This window comes from Elgaria multicarinata, chromosome 3, assembly GCF_023053635.1.
Source record: "Elgaria multicarinata webbii isolate HBS135686 ecotype San Diego chromosome 3, rElgMul1.1.pri, whole genome shotgun sequence".
NCBI classification, from domain to species: Eukaryota; Metazoa; Chordata; class Lepidosauria; order Squamata; family Anguidae; genus Elgaria; species Elgaria multicarinata.
Window position 1 is genome coordinate 97,867,813 of NC_086173.1, and position 12,749 is coordinate 97,880,561.

General features: G+C 43.4%; 1 pseudogene; it reads right to left on the reverse strand.

Moving 5' to 3' along the window:
- Positions 1-6,164: 6,164 nt before the first annotated feature.
- On the reverse strand, positions 6,165-9,168 carry LOC134396919 (CD166 antigen-like; annotated as a pseudogene).
- Positions 9,169-12,749: the final 3,581 nt, after the last annotated feature.

A 12,749-nucleotide genomic window follows, 5' to 3' on the forward strand; every position in this document is an offset into this window, starting at 1 on the left:
TCGGTGGGCCTGGGAATCCATTCTGGGTTTCAGCCAGAACTCTGAAGTTCTCCAAGGTGCTGAACCTATTTTGGGGCAAGGGATCAGCACCTTGGATAGCTCCTTCAGAGATCTGGCTGGTTCTCACTGAAACCCAGAACAGATTCACAGTCCCACCAAAATTGGAGCTGCCAGTCTCCACTGGAAGAGGTGTGGGCGTGTGTGTGTTTAAAACAAACACTAATTTTAGCTAATCCTCCTTCAGTTCACTGTACCAAACTTACATCTGACAGAGTTGTATCCCAACATCATCTTGATAGTCCAGGTGTAGAAAGTCTGGTCTATGTCGACTGCCAGTGGCTCTCCAGCATTTCAGACAGGGTTCATAACCAGCCCTGTTTGGAAATGTGGTGAGGAACTATACCTGGGACCTTTTGGAAATGCGCCAAAGAATTGTACCTGGGCCATTTGGAAATGTGGCAAAGGATTGTACCTGGGATTATTTTCATGTAAAGCTTGTGCTCTACTACCACCGAGTTATTGCTCCACCCTACTTAAGCCTGAGAGCTACCATCTCTCAGGCATTGGACTGGCTTTGTGCTGGTGAAGAGCAAGGTCAAGGAAGCTTGCCAGTAAAGTGTCAAGTAATTATCAACAAATTATTAGGTCACATTCTGTTCTGGGCATCTCTTTATCATTACAATGCAGACATATCTTTGTCATTACAATATGGACAAATCTGGTGGATTTTCAGAACATTTGGGCCAAAAAGTTCCTTGGAAGAAAACAATTTTCACTATAGAGAACAGTAAACAGTAGAATTCCTCAACCATTTGTATTGGGCAGGTGTTACTTATATTGCCATGCATTGAAGCCCAATTCAGGATGTGAAATCCCAAGTAAACTGAAGAGGATCTCCAAAAGGATATCTCAGAATTTTGTGACTGGACAACAGAATGAGAGATGAAGACATAGAGAGTCTGAGATCAGTTCAGCTACATACCGTATTCATACTGTAATAAGTTTATTTTTTAGAAATGATTCATTGTTCTTGTTCACAAATCTAATTCATTCAACTCCTTGTAATTCTAATCCTTATGTTGCTAACTTTATCTTGAAAGTCTTTCATGATTAAGGGCTTCACTTTTATCTTGCAATTCATTGGGGTTTTTGCTTCTGGAGTCTTTGTGGGATAGATCAGCTCCTTTACACAGGCAGCCATGTTTTTTGAATCAAAGACTTCCTTCTCTCTGTAAATTCTATTATACAGCCACTAGATGGCGCTGCCAATATCAGATTAGATTACCAGAGTTCCCTTCTGGTGCCAAGGGCCAAACTCTGTCTTAGAGCTCCATCACATCAACAATTTATCGCACACTTGCCATGCCAGGTATGCAGTTTTTCAGCCCCGTACTCACATGATATTGTCCATGTCCTGCACTTATTTCGCCTCTTCTCCTCCATGTTTGGTTTCTTTTTGGAGCGGGGAAAGTCTGGATTATTTTCCCTCCATGCAAAATAAATGTGCTCCTCACTCCTGTGTATTGATATCATTGTGTTCTGTCCGACCATCCCGTTCTTTGTTGGTGGCGTGTGTCTAAGGGTGGTCTCCCTAGCAAAAGAGGAGGGTGGGTCGGTTCTCCACTCACCCATGAAGGAGGAGGGAGAGAGGTCCCATTTAACTTTATGATTTTACTCCTGGGTAGGCATTTTCACCTTAAAAAATGTGGAAAATGCACCCTCCTTGCCCACAGCTCCCTCATTTTTAAAGATCGAGAGATCAAAATTGGCACAGTGATAGCTCTTAAGGAGGGCTTTAGCCACCCTAAATTTGAATCAGATTGGTTTATCCCTTGATTTTAAGGATTTTTTAAAATGGAAATCTGAGTAGAGGGGGTCGAGTTTTCAAGCTGCTCAGTATCGCTTCCATCCTGTCTCTTAATTTGAAGTGTATGAGGGCAGGCTTCAATTACTTTTGAGGAAAAAAGAGTTGAGGCCTCTTAAAGACTAAAAAATAAAAATTATTACAGCACAAGCTTTCATAGACACATATATTTGTTAGTCTTTAACGGGCCGCAAGAGCCTTTCATGTTTTGGCTGCACCACAGGCTAACATGGCTACCCCCTCTGGAAATTGTTATAAGTAGTGAGGCAAAGGCATTTTATGTATGCTAGCAGGCACCTTTCTTTGTCTATACTTTGCATATTCTAGGGCCCAGCCTTGTGCTTGAACACATTTCCTGGGACTGGGTCCTGGCACAAATTAAGCTCTAGAGGAAAGTGTGTTAACTTGGCTCATGTTACAGCCAAAGAAAACTAAGTGCTGTTTAGTGACTGTGCAAGCAACATCCAGGCTCCACTAGTCTTAAGAGGTGATATAACAACTTCTGAAGGAAACTTGGAGCTCAGTCCAGCTACTTCCTTGCGTTTCCAGTCTTCTTTTTTAATTATTAATGATTCTGGATCTTTATATTTTGGCAACTCAAATATTATCTTTGAGAAAGAAATAACTTTAGACAGGGCATGTGCAATTTACTAATCCTGTTTAGCATACTCCTTTGTTTAGCTGGACTACAAGGAACAGAATATTACCATCCTTTCTATCCGGCATTTGGCCAGCAGCTTGTGGAGAAGTTAATCCACCATTTGGCTCAAGTCCTTTCTTGGATCAACCCAGAGCACTTCTGAAGAAATTTCCAGAAGTGAATCCGGTTTTAACTCCCTAGATTGCATATACTCCATATGACCTTTAAGCAGAACAAAAGTAAGAGAACAAAATATCTTGGCAAGAGTACATTAGCCACCCACCCATTTGATGTGTGTGAGGACGTACTTTGAGAATCCATCAAACATTTCACAAGAAGACTTGCATAACACCACTGGTTGTTTCTTCACAGCTTATTTAGCTGAAGTGCAGTTAGGGTCAAACGCTTGCTTGTAGTAAACAATAATAATCTTGGAAGAAAGACAGTGGGAAAATACAGAATTCCAGGCATCTGCTGCCAATGAACATGAATTCCGCTCTCAAGGACACAGGATTCCAAGACAAGCTTGAATGGGGGTAGGCAACATGGTGCCCACAGGCACAAATGTGTTCCCAGACACCTTTTGTGGTGTCCGCTACAGTGCTCTACCCTCCAGAGGCTGTCTATATGCATGGAAAGCCCCAGGGTGTGTGTGGTGGTGCTGCATCATATGATGCAACAGCCACCTCACAGCCATTGTGGGGCTTTCTTGTGAAGCTACACAAAAAAAAAAAGTCGGGGATTTACCCCAACTTTTTTTTTTTCCAGAGTGAGGTGAATATGGCACATCTGCTGTCTATCCTCACTCCAGAGTTGCGGTGGAGGCATGACCGGGTAGATGGTAACCCCAGATTAGAAGAAACCACGACGAAGCAGCAAAAGCACAGGGTTTTGCTTATCACAGCAGCCCCCCAAATTTAAAAAAGTAATACTAGCAACAGGAATCATTTCAAGGTAAGGTGATGGCCTCCAGCTGCTGCCATCTTAATTTCTGATATAATGCCTCTGGACATTCTGAGGAAATGAAGATGGCACGTAGCTGGAGGCTGATGCTTTCTTTTGCAGCTCATTCAGCCACTAAGAAAAAAGAAGGGATTCCTATCACTTCTGTTTGGTAATTGGGGGGGGGGGGCTAAAGAGAGAGAAGGAGGGAAAGGAAAAATGCCTTCTGGGAAATAGATTTCCATTGGCAGCCATTTTGTGGTGGTGCCCAGGACAGTTTATCAAATTGCCAAAGGTGTCCATGGGCCCAAAAACATTGCCTACCTCAAAGCTAGCATATATGGGATTTTACCAGACTTTTAGGAGGGCTACCCACCATCTAAACCTTTTAGCTGTTCTGTTTATAACTTCAGGGACCTTCCTTTAGACAGTTCTTAAGTCTTTTTTTTTTTAAAAAAAAACACCCACTATCAACACCACCATTGCCTTTCAGCATTAACTAATTCTAAAGACTCTGTATCATGCTGAGAGATGATGTTTCAGGCTGCTGTTAAAGAAAAAGCTAGATCCCGCATCATGTTAGAAGCTGGTGGTTGTAACTAACTACACTGTGTTCTCTAAACTTCATGTGATGCTTTATGGAAGCTCTGACTGCATCATGAGTGACACGATGGCACTTGGAGACCACCCCAATGAAAAAGGCATTCTCTGCTTTTGAATGAGAAGGATGGGACTCTGGCTGTGACTGTGGCGCTTGGACCATTCAGTCAGGACGAGGACACCAAAGTCCAGGCGGCAGGAAGCTGTGCAAATATCTCTCTGCCTGGGTTAATATTTAGAATAACATGATCCTATTATTACAGGTTCAGTGACACACACACCCCATGCAGCCAGAACATGTATTAGCACCTGTGCCACACAGAATAATTAACCACCAGCAAACAGCCCAGCAAAAGCAAATGTCAGCATTCGAAGGACACAAACACAAGCATTGTTGTTTCTTAACATCTGTTCATTATATGCCTCATAAAGCACACTCTAGAATTTGGTGCAAGTAGTTGAGAGTGAGACTTAGCATATGTGCCTTGAAATCCTTTTGCTTTTTTCCCCAGATGGAAAACTGGAAGTATATTATCCCAGGATATTCCAGTCCAGAGGCACTGCATCTCTGGAGGCACATCTACTGTATACCTGCAGGCTTTTCGGGAATGGTGAGGGACGGTCACAGAGTTTTCCACTTCCAGGATCGTCCCTCAGGGGCCATACGCCTGCGAGTTGTCCCAGAAGTAAAGAAGGATGGTCTGAGGTGAGGTAGGTTTTTATTTTATTTTTTAAAGACATTTGCACAATGATTCACATATGTGTCTCCATCAAATGCCAGGAAGCACTGTAAAAACCAGCAGTTTCTTAAATCTGTCAAAAGACATTTTATTTAAGCCCACACTACTTAAAGAGTTATCACATGTGGGCAAAGGGCTATTGTGTGGCAGATCTGCCCCCATCCCCTCATTTAGCTAGCCCATGGATGATATCTAAACATCAGGACAGACAGTATTCATTTTTAAAAATGGCAAATTGAATAATAGCTGACATTTTTTTGCACATATTTTAATTGAAGGATGGCATTCCAAATTTGGATAAGTGTAAATACTGAGGGATAATTGCATTTTGGTTCACGTTTCAGTTTGAGAAGTGTGAATTAGGTAGGTTTGCATTAAAATGCAAACTGAACCCATTCCCCTCCATGCCTGAGATAGGCACACCCTTAAAGTGCAGCATTAGAAGAATTTGAACAAGAACACCCTTCATATAAGATAGAGCCCACACTTTGTGTTGTTTCAAGACATTCTCTCCCCTCGTTTTCCCTTTCCTCTCCTTATCTCACAGCTTGCAGATGTGCTGCAGTTTTAGTGGTGGTGAGCCTCTCTTCGCCCAAGGCAATACTGAATGAGTGTGCACTGGCAGAGCTAAAGAGATGGGCCAATGCCTCAAGGCTGCAGCTGCTCCGAGGACTAGCCTATGATAATGAGCAGAAAGCTAGGAACAGAAAGCCTTCGGAGCCAATGACATTTTAGGAGCATTATAGCACAGAGTGCCATAAATGGCTTCCCTGGTAAAAATCTGGCATCTGTTCATGATCACTGTTCCATGCAAACTCAGGGAGAAATGTCAAGAGCAGGTGACACTTAGCTAAATCTCTCTCTCTCACACACACATATATCACATGACAATAGTCCTACTTTTGGCTGGCCATAGGAGGATCCTGTCCTTGTCTTCCCGTTTCAGTTATAATCAGCATGGACACCTGGAGAGGCAGCAGCCTAGCAGCAGGTGTTTGCCAATTTCTTTATCAGAATAGTCTGATACTGCAGTGACTTTACCTGTAGAGAAGAAGATTACAGGCCTTCCCTTGCAACAGGGCTTTGAACTGACAGAGGAACTACTGTGCAGACAAGGCTGCCATTACTTCTAAAGCGGAACCCCACCACTACCCTCAGTAGCAACGGAGGGACACTTTTACTTCATTTCTTTAATAAAACCACTAGATATGTGCCCAAGAAGATACTAGATTCCAAAGACAGTTCAGGAGTACCATATGTACTGAGCCAAGACACATGGGGACATCACAGCCACCACCCAAATATAATGTGGAAATAGATACAGGTTGGAAGCTTGGGAGGCTCCTGTAAGAAGTGCACCCTCACTTTGTGCCTTGGGTTATTGCTGCTGAGCTTCTGGAAACAGAGATTTAGAGAGAGGAAATGGTTATTTCTTCGTGCCGGGGGAGATTGCGTGCCAGGATTAAAAACTGACCTGGGAGGCAAGCAGAGAGGAAAAGGAGGAAAGAAACAAGCAGAGATGGCTAGGCCGCCAGACACAACACTGAGATAGTGAGCTCCATCAGATGAGTGCTTTATTGCATGTTTGTTGCTGGCACCCACGGATTTTCACGACGGCATCTGCCTCCCGCCCCTTCTGGCCTTCCTCCCGCCACAAAACCCCCCAGAAAGTCCAATATATTTTTAAAAATGGAAGCTGCTGCTATCTCCTGCTGTGTGCAGGAGAAGCAGCGCCATAAGAACAGCTCACTGAATGGGCCATGTGCATGTTGTTTACTTCCTCTTTTGAAAGAGGAAGTATCAAACAATGAAAGTGGGGGCGGAGAAACAAAGGTAAGGAAATGTGATTCTCCCCACCCCCCGTCTGATGGAGCACATGGTAAGGTAACGGGTAGGCTACATACTGCTCTCCAGGTATTTTGGACTACTACTCTAATATCACAGCCCATTTGGACATGCTTGTTGGGGATAATGGGAGATGTAGTCCAAAACATCTGCAAGGTACCTATCCCTGTAAGACAAGTTATAGGTGGGAGGGGGAAGGCTTGTTAGAGCAATCCTTCTCAAACTGCTTTATAAGTAGTGGCCGCCAGTAATGCCTCAGGATATATACAGCAGCCATGACCCTTGTTCTGACAGTGTGGCTGCAGCACAGGCATATGCCCAGTGCCAGCCCAAGGCATTTTGTGCTTGAAGGGAAGTTCAAAAGTCTTGGCCCTCCAAGCTAAGGCCAAATCTTCAGAAGTCTTGCTGCACCATGTAAACACAGATTCTTACCTTCATCTTCTTCCCCCACCTCCGGTGCTGCCTAAAGCAAATTGCTTCACTGAACTCCATTAATAATGGAGCAAACTGCTGCCTTGTTGCCAGCATCAAGAGACGTCCAGTCTTAGTCCTTCATTTGGAAACAGTTCCAAGGAAATATTTCAGTATTTTATCTTGTGTGCCATGAGGAAAACCTTTGGCCAAAACATATTAAGCCATTGCCATGAAACAAATAGCTATCTTTCAATGCCAGCTTGAAGCCTGCCTCTTCCTTTGCTCATTTGGTGCTGCCCTCCATTCTCCCCAACCCCACACTGACCTATATGGTCTTCCAGGAAGTTGTGCAAGCAGGTTCAGCAGCTGCAATATACAGAAGGATTGCCATTGCTAAAGTTGTGTGAAACTTTGTTTCATAGCAATATCATTATATTTGGAGAATAGACAGCTCCTGAGCTAACAAAACAGTAATCTCTCTCTACCTCTCTCTTGCCCAGAAACAGTCCGCCATTGTATATTATGGCAGAAAAGGACATTAGTGGTTTTTCTACTGAGGAGGAGCCTTGCTGGACCAGCCTGAATGTCCTTCTACTTCAGGAATTCACTTCCAACAGTGACCATAAGAGGAATTAAAGGCAAGAGCCCTCCCTCAGCTACTGTCTCCACACCTAGCAACTGGTATTCAATTGGAGATTCTATATAGACATCATGACTTAGGCAAGGACAGACACCCTTCCTCCTTCATAAATCTGTCTATTCTCCTTTTAATGCATCCTCCTTTCCCACATCTCCCTCATTTTTAAAAGATAAAGAGATAAAAATTGGCACAGTGATAGCTCTTAAGTAGAATTTTCAGCATGCCCATCCCTTGATTTTTTAGGATTTTTGAAATTCCGCCCTTAAACCCTTTTCCTGGTAGTCCACAAGTGCGAAGGATCGATCCTTTGAACATGCTAAGCTGTGCATTTCCAAGTTTATAAAATAGCAATCTGCTGGTTCTCTTACTCAGGAGTAAATTCCATTGATTTCAACTGCATTTACATCCAATTCATACTAAAATCCCATGCATGCTTACCTTTAAGTAAACCCCATTTTAGTAAGTCTGTCTCTGTTCAATGGGGTTTACTCAAAGGTAAGCATTCATGGGAATTTAGTATGAATTGGATGTAAATGCAGTTGAAATCAATGGGATTTACACAATCCTGCAACCCTCTCCAGTTCATGCTCCAAAGCCTCCAGGCAGGGTGAGGGGAACTTAACCACAAAAGTATGTAGGAGTGAGAGACAGATTTTTTCGCCCTGAAGTGAGTTCATTAACAAGAGAAGCTACTTCCTAGGAAAAAGCAGTACAAGACCAGGAGTGCCCCATGTTGATTACTAGGGAGGGCGATGTGTCCAATTACCATCAACCAATGGACTGTAGGGGGAGGTACAAAGGATATCTGAGAGCGCATCTCAACGGAACAAAAGTGATACGCTGGTGTGCAGGAGAGGTGTAAAGATGAATGAAACGTGTAAGTGCTCAGGATTTCATACGTTATGGAAATGAAGGCGGATAATTCGAGGGCAAACATGTAGGTGTGATGGAGCTCTTTGTTTCTTATCCGATTGGCCCAAAATATGTCACTGTGCAGGTGAACTGTGCATTCGTATCATCCTTTGTTGGGCTATAGTCTAGAGAAGATGTCACGGTAAAGAGTCACAGTGGCTTTATCCACATTTGTTTGTTCGTTCATTTATCACAACAGCTCCTTCAACAGGTTGCAAAACTCTATTTTTCAACCATGTGAGGTTTCTGTCTGGATAACCATCTTTTGCAATACATTCCCCAAGTTTTTTAGCTGCACTGTTTCTAGAAACTTTGCTTGACTTATAATTTCAAGTTGTGATGGCTGTGTGAGCACCTTGACTATTGTGGCCTCTTTAGCACCCTCTGCCACAAACATGCATACAAATTTCATCACCAATTCTTGCATTCTTAATTGATGCAGTATAATTTTCTGAGAGACTTAATTGGGCTTTGTATTCTGGTACATCATCATATACTTTTTCTTTTCCATGGCAGAGCTGAAAGCGATAAATGAAGCTTTGTTTGCAATTTCATATTTCTATTTTCCAAATAGAAGATAATTAGGAACACATCCAGAGTGCAGGATATGGAATAATGGGCTCAAGTTAAAGGAAGCCAGATTCCAGCTGTACATCAGGAAAAACTTCCTGACTGTTAGAGCAGTACGACAATGGAACCAGTTAGCTAGGGAGGTTGTGGGCTCTCCCACACTAGAGGCATTGAAGAGGCAGCTGGACAACCACCTGTCAGGGATGCTTTAGGGTGGATTCCTGCATTGAGCAGGAATGGCCTTGTAGGTCCCTTCCAACTCTGCTATTCTATGATATAGCAAGGCAAAAATAGTGGTATACTGTTTACTGTGTAGAATCCAAAACCTGGCCACATGCAGAGAGCAACCAGCCCAAGAGCTCCATCACACCTGCACATTTACCCTCGAATTATCCACCCTCATTTCCAGTGTGTGAAAGCCTGATCAACTTACACCTTTGCGCTTTTACGTTTCATTAATCTTTACACCTCTCCTGTCCTGTGCACCATCCTATCACTGTTCTTCTGTTGAGAAGCTCATCCCCCTCAGATCTCCTTTGTACCTCCACCTACAGTTCATTGGTCAGTGGTAGATGGACACCGCGCTCTCCCTCCCTACGTTGTTACTCCCTGTTGCCTGGGCTACGCCCATTCCCCTCACCTTTCCTGGAGGCTTTGACGCGTGAACATAGTAAAATCAGATGCAGGCTTACCTTTGAGTAAACCCCACTGAACAGAGAGACTTACTTCTGAGTAAACAGACGTAAGACCTCAGAAGCATAGGGTTGTAGAGTACTTCTTTCCAGTTTGCTGCTTTAAGACTTAAAAAAGAAAGCTTCTGAGTGACCACACTATTAAAAGTCAGTTCTATATGTGTTTACTCAGAAGTAAGTCTCTATTCAATGGAGTTTAGTCAAAGGTAAACATGCATTAGTATAAGTCGGATGTAAATGCAGTTGAAATCAATAGGATTTTCTTTTGAGCAAGGGAATCAGCAGACCTGTAGTTTATGAACTTGAAGATGCACAGCTTTGCATGATCAAAGCAATGGAAGATCAATCCTTTGATCCTTTGCATTGGTGGACTATGAGGAAAAGGGTTTAAGGGAGGAATTTAAAAAATCATTAAAAAATCAAGGGATGGCCGAATCTGATTCAAATTGGGTATGCTGAAAGCCCTTCTTAAGAGCTATCACTGTGCCAATTTCGATCTTTAAAAATGTGGACACTGCTGGCAAGGAGGGTGCATTTTCCACATTTCTTTTAAGGTGAAAATGCCCGCTGGAGAAAAGGCATGCACCTCTCCACCCTTTGTATAGACGCCCACAGAACGATGAATGAAAATACACATTGAGGGTAGTGCGTTGTCCTTTTGATTTACCGGAAGAACCAGATTTTCCCGCCCCCCCCCCCCAAACAGCACTAAGGGCGGGAGGGGAAGCGAGGTCAGGACAGAACATTGATGACAGCATCTGAGTCCTTTGCACATGACCCACCTTGAATAGCGGGCTATAACGTTGGTGTGATGGAGCCCCAAGAGAAATAGCTCATCGCAGAAAGAAAGGGCTTCCATACCGCCTCCCCACAAAGTGCCAGACGAACAGTGTCTTTGGGCTCTGCTGCTCCTCAAGGGAAGGAAGGAGCAAGGAGCAAAGGGCAAAAGTGTGGCCTGCTCCCCTCTGCAGCTCTCCTGCAGAGACAGCGGTGGCAACGTTCTACGAGCGGTCAACAACTTTACATGTGACCTCTGTGGGCCTGAAGCGAAAAAAGTTGGAGGCGTGGGCTGGCAGCAACACCAGCGGGGCTCTGCGACCGACGAGGAAGAGCAATATTATAACAGTTGTATTATGAGAGGGAGGAAAAGCTCCCTCCATTTTAAAAACCTGACACATTTCTCTCTCTCTCCCCACCCCCCATGTAAATAGCCCCACATGCTTAAAATTCCTTAATAGGGAATGTGTTCCAACTGTGATAAGTTTCAGTTATCGACACTTTTCCCAGCACTGATATACCGTTTTGGAAATGGGCTGCCCAAAAAATACACAGTATTTCAAATGAGGTTCTGCTACAGATTTTACGTAAAGGAATTGGGACAATGGGAGCTTTATTTTCAGTCCTTTTTCCTATCAAGCCTTAGTATGGAATTTGCCTTTTCCCACTGCTGCAGCGCATTCGCTTCACGTTTCCACTGACTCTGAGTTCTGTTATGAATCCCAGTACTGTGGCAGGATTCGCTATGAAACTATGCCATCTTTGAGAAATGCTGACGTAGCTTCTAAGGCTTTGTTTCTGCACTATCAGTTCAAAGAGCCTGTGGAGGCACTTGCTTGTTATTGGAATTCCTGCAGGTTGCTCCCAGCTGTTGAAGGAGCTTTTTTGCCTGAATAACAATGCATCAGTGATTATCTGAACATACGAGCTCCTTTTGAATAGCTCATCCATATGTTCTTTAAACTCATATAAGAAAAAAGTAGGACAGGGGGGAAAAGGTAATTGGTATCTGTGGCGCCATCTGATTTTGACTTAAATTATGTTTGATATTCATTTTGCTTCACACTTTACAAAGCAGACACATTATAGTTGCTAGTGATGAGCAAATGTGTGGTCAAAGGCAGCAAGGAGAGGAAAAATATGCCTTTCTGCTCCACGAACGGAGTCTTGTGGCACCTTAAAGGACTAACAAATTTACCAGGCCTGTTCAGACAGCACGCTAAGCCATGGTTAGCTTTTGCAGCAAATGGTTAGTGTGTTTGGAATAGTTCACACGGTAAGACATGGCACACTAAGCCATAATATTTAGCTCAAAATGCTTAACCACCGTGGTTTAGTGTGTCATCTGAACACCGTCAGCGTAGCACAAGCTTTCATAGACTAGAGTTCACTTCATCAGATGCTGATGAGATGGATTCTGGCCTACAAAAGCTGATGCCATAATAGTTTTAAGGTGCTACAATTCTCTTTTGTTGATTTTGCTGTTACAAACCAACACAGGTGGTCCTCTGGAAGTTCTTTCTGCTCCAGAAGTGAACACATCATTATCTTGTTTAAGAAGGTACCCAGAAACCACATTGCATGACTGTGGGAGAAGAGAAACAGGTCCCCACTCACTTTGTCTACCTAATCCTTTTATGCGTAACTTTTGCTGTGAGGTGGCCTGTCAAAGAAATAAAACTGAACTGAAATTGAATTACTTGTCTGCTGTACCGCACACAATGGCACTAGAGAAGCCACCCTGTCCTGCATATCTCTACCCTGTTACCTGGACCATGTGTGCTTCGGCTGTTATCACCTCATTCTTTTCTGAGCTGAGCGAAAGCAAAAGGTTTCCTTGTCCTATGGCTTGAGTGTTGCAGTTGCGCCATCTCGTGGCAAATTTTAATTTTGCATCAATACCTTTCTCAAACCTCAAATTGTCTCAGACTTTTAGGGCGTTCCCCACCATCTAACTCCTGTTTAAGACCTTTCTGCCTTAAACCCACTATCTTGTTATACTTGTACCTTAAACCCTATCTTCCATCTCTCAGGTTTGCATGGAAACGCATCAGTTGTTGACGTGTGCTCCAGAACTTACTATCTGCAGTATTTGAGCTAAAAAACTTTTCTC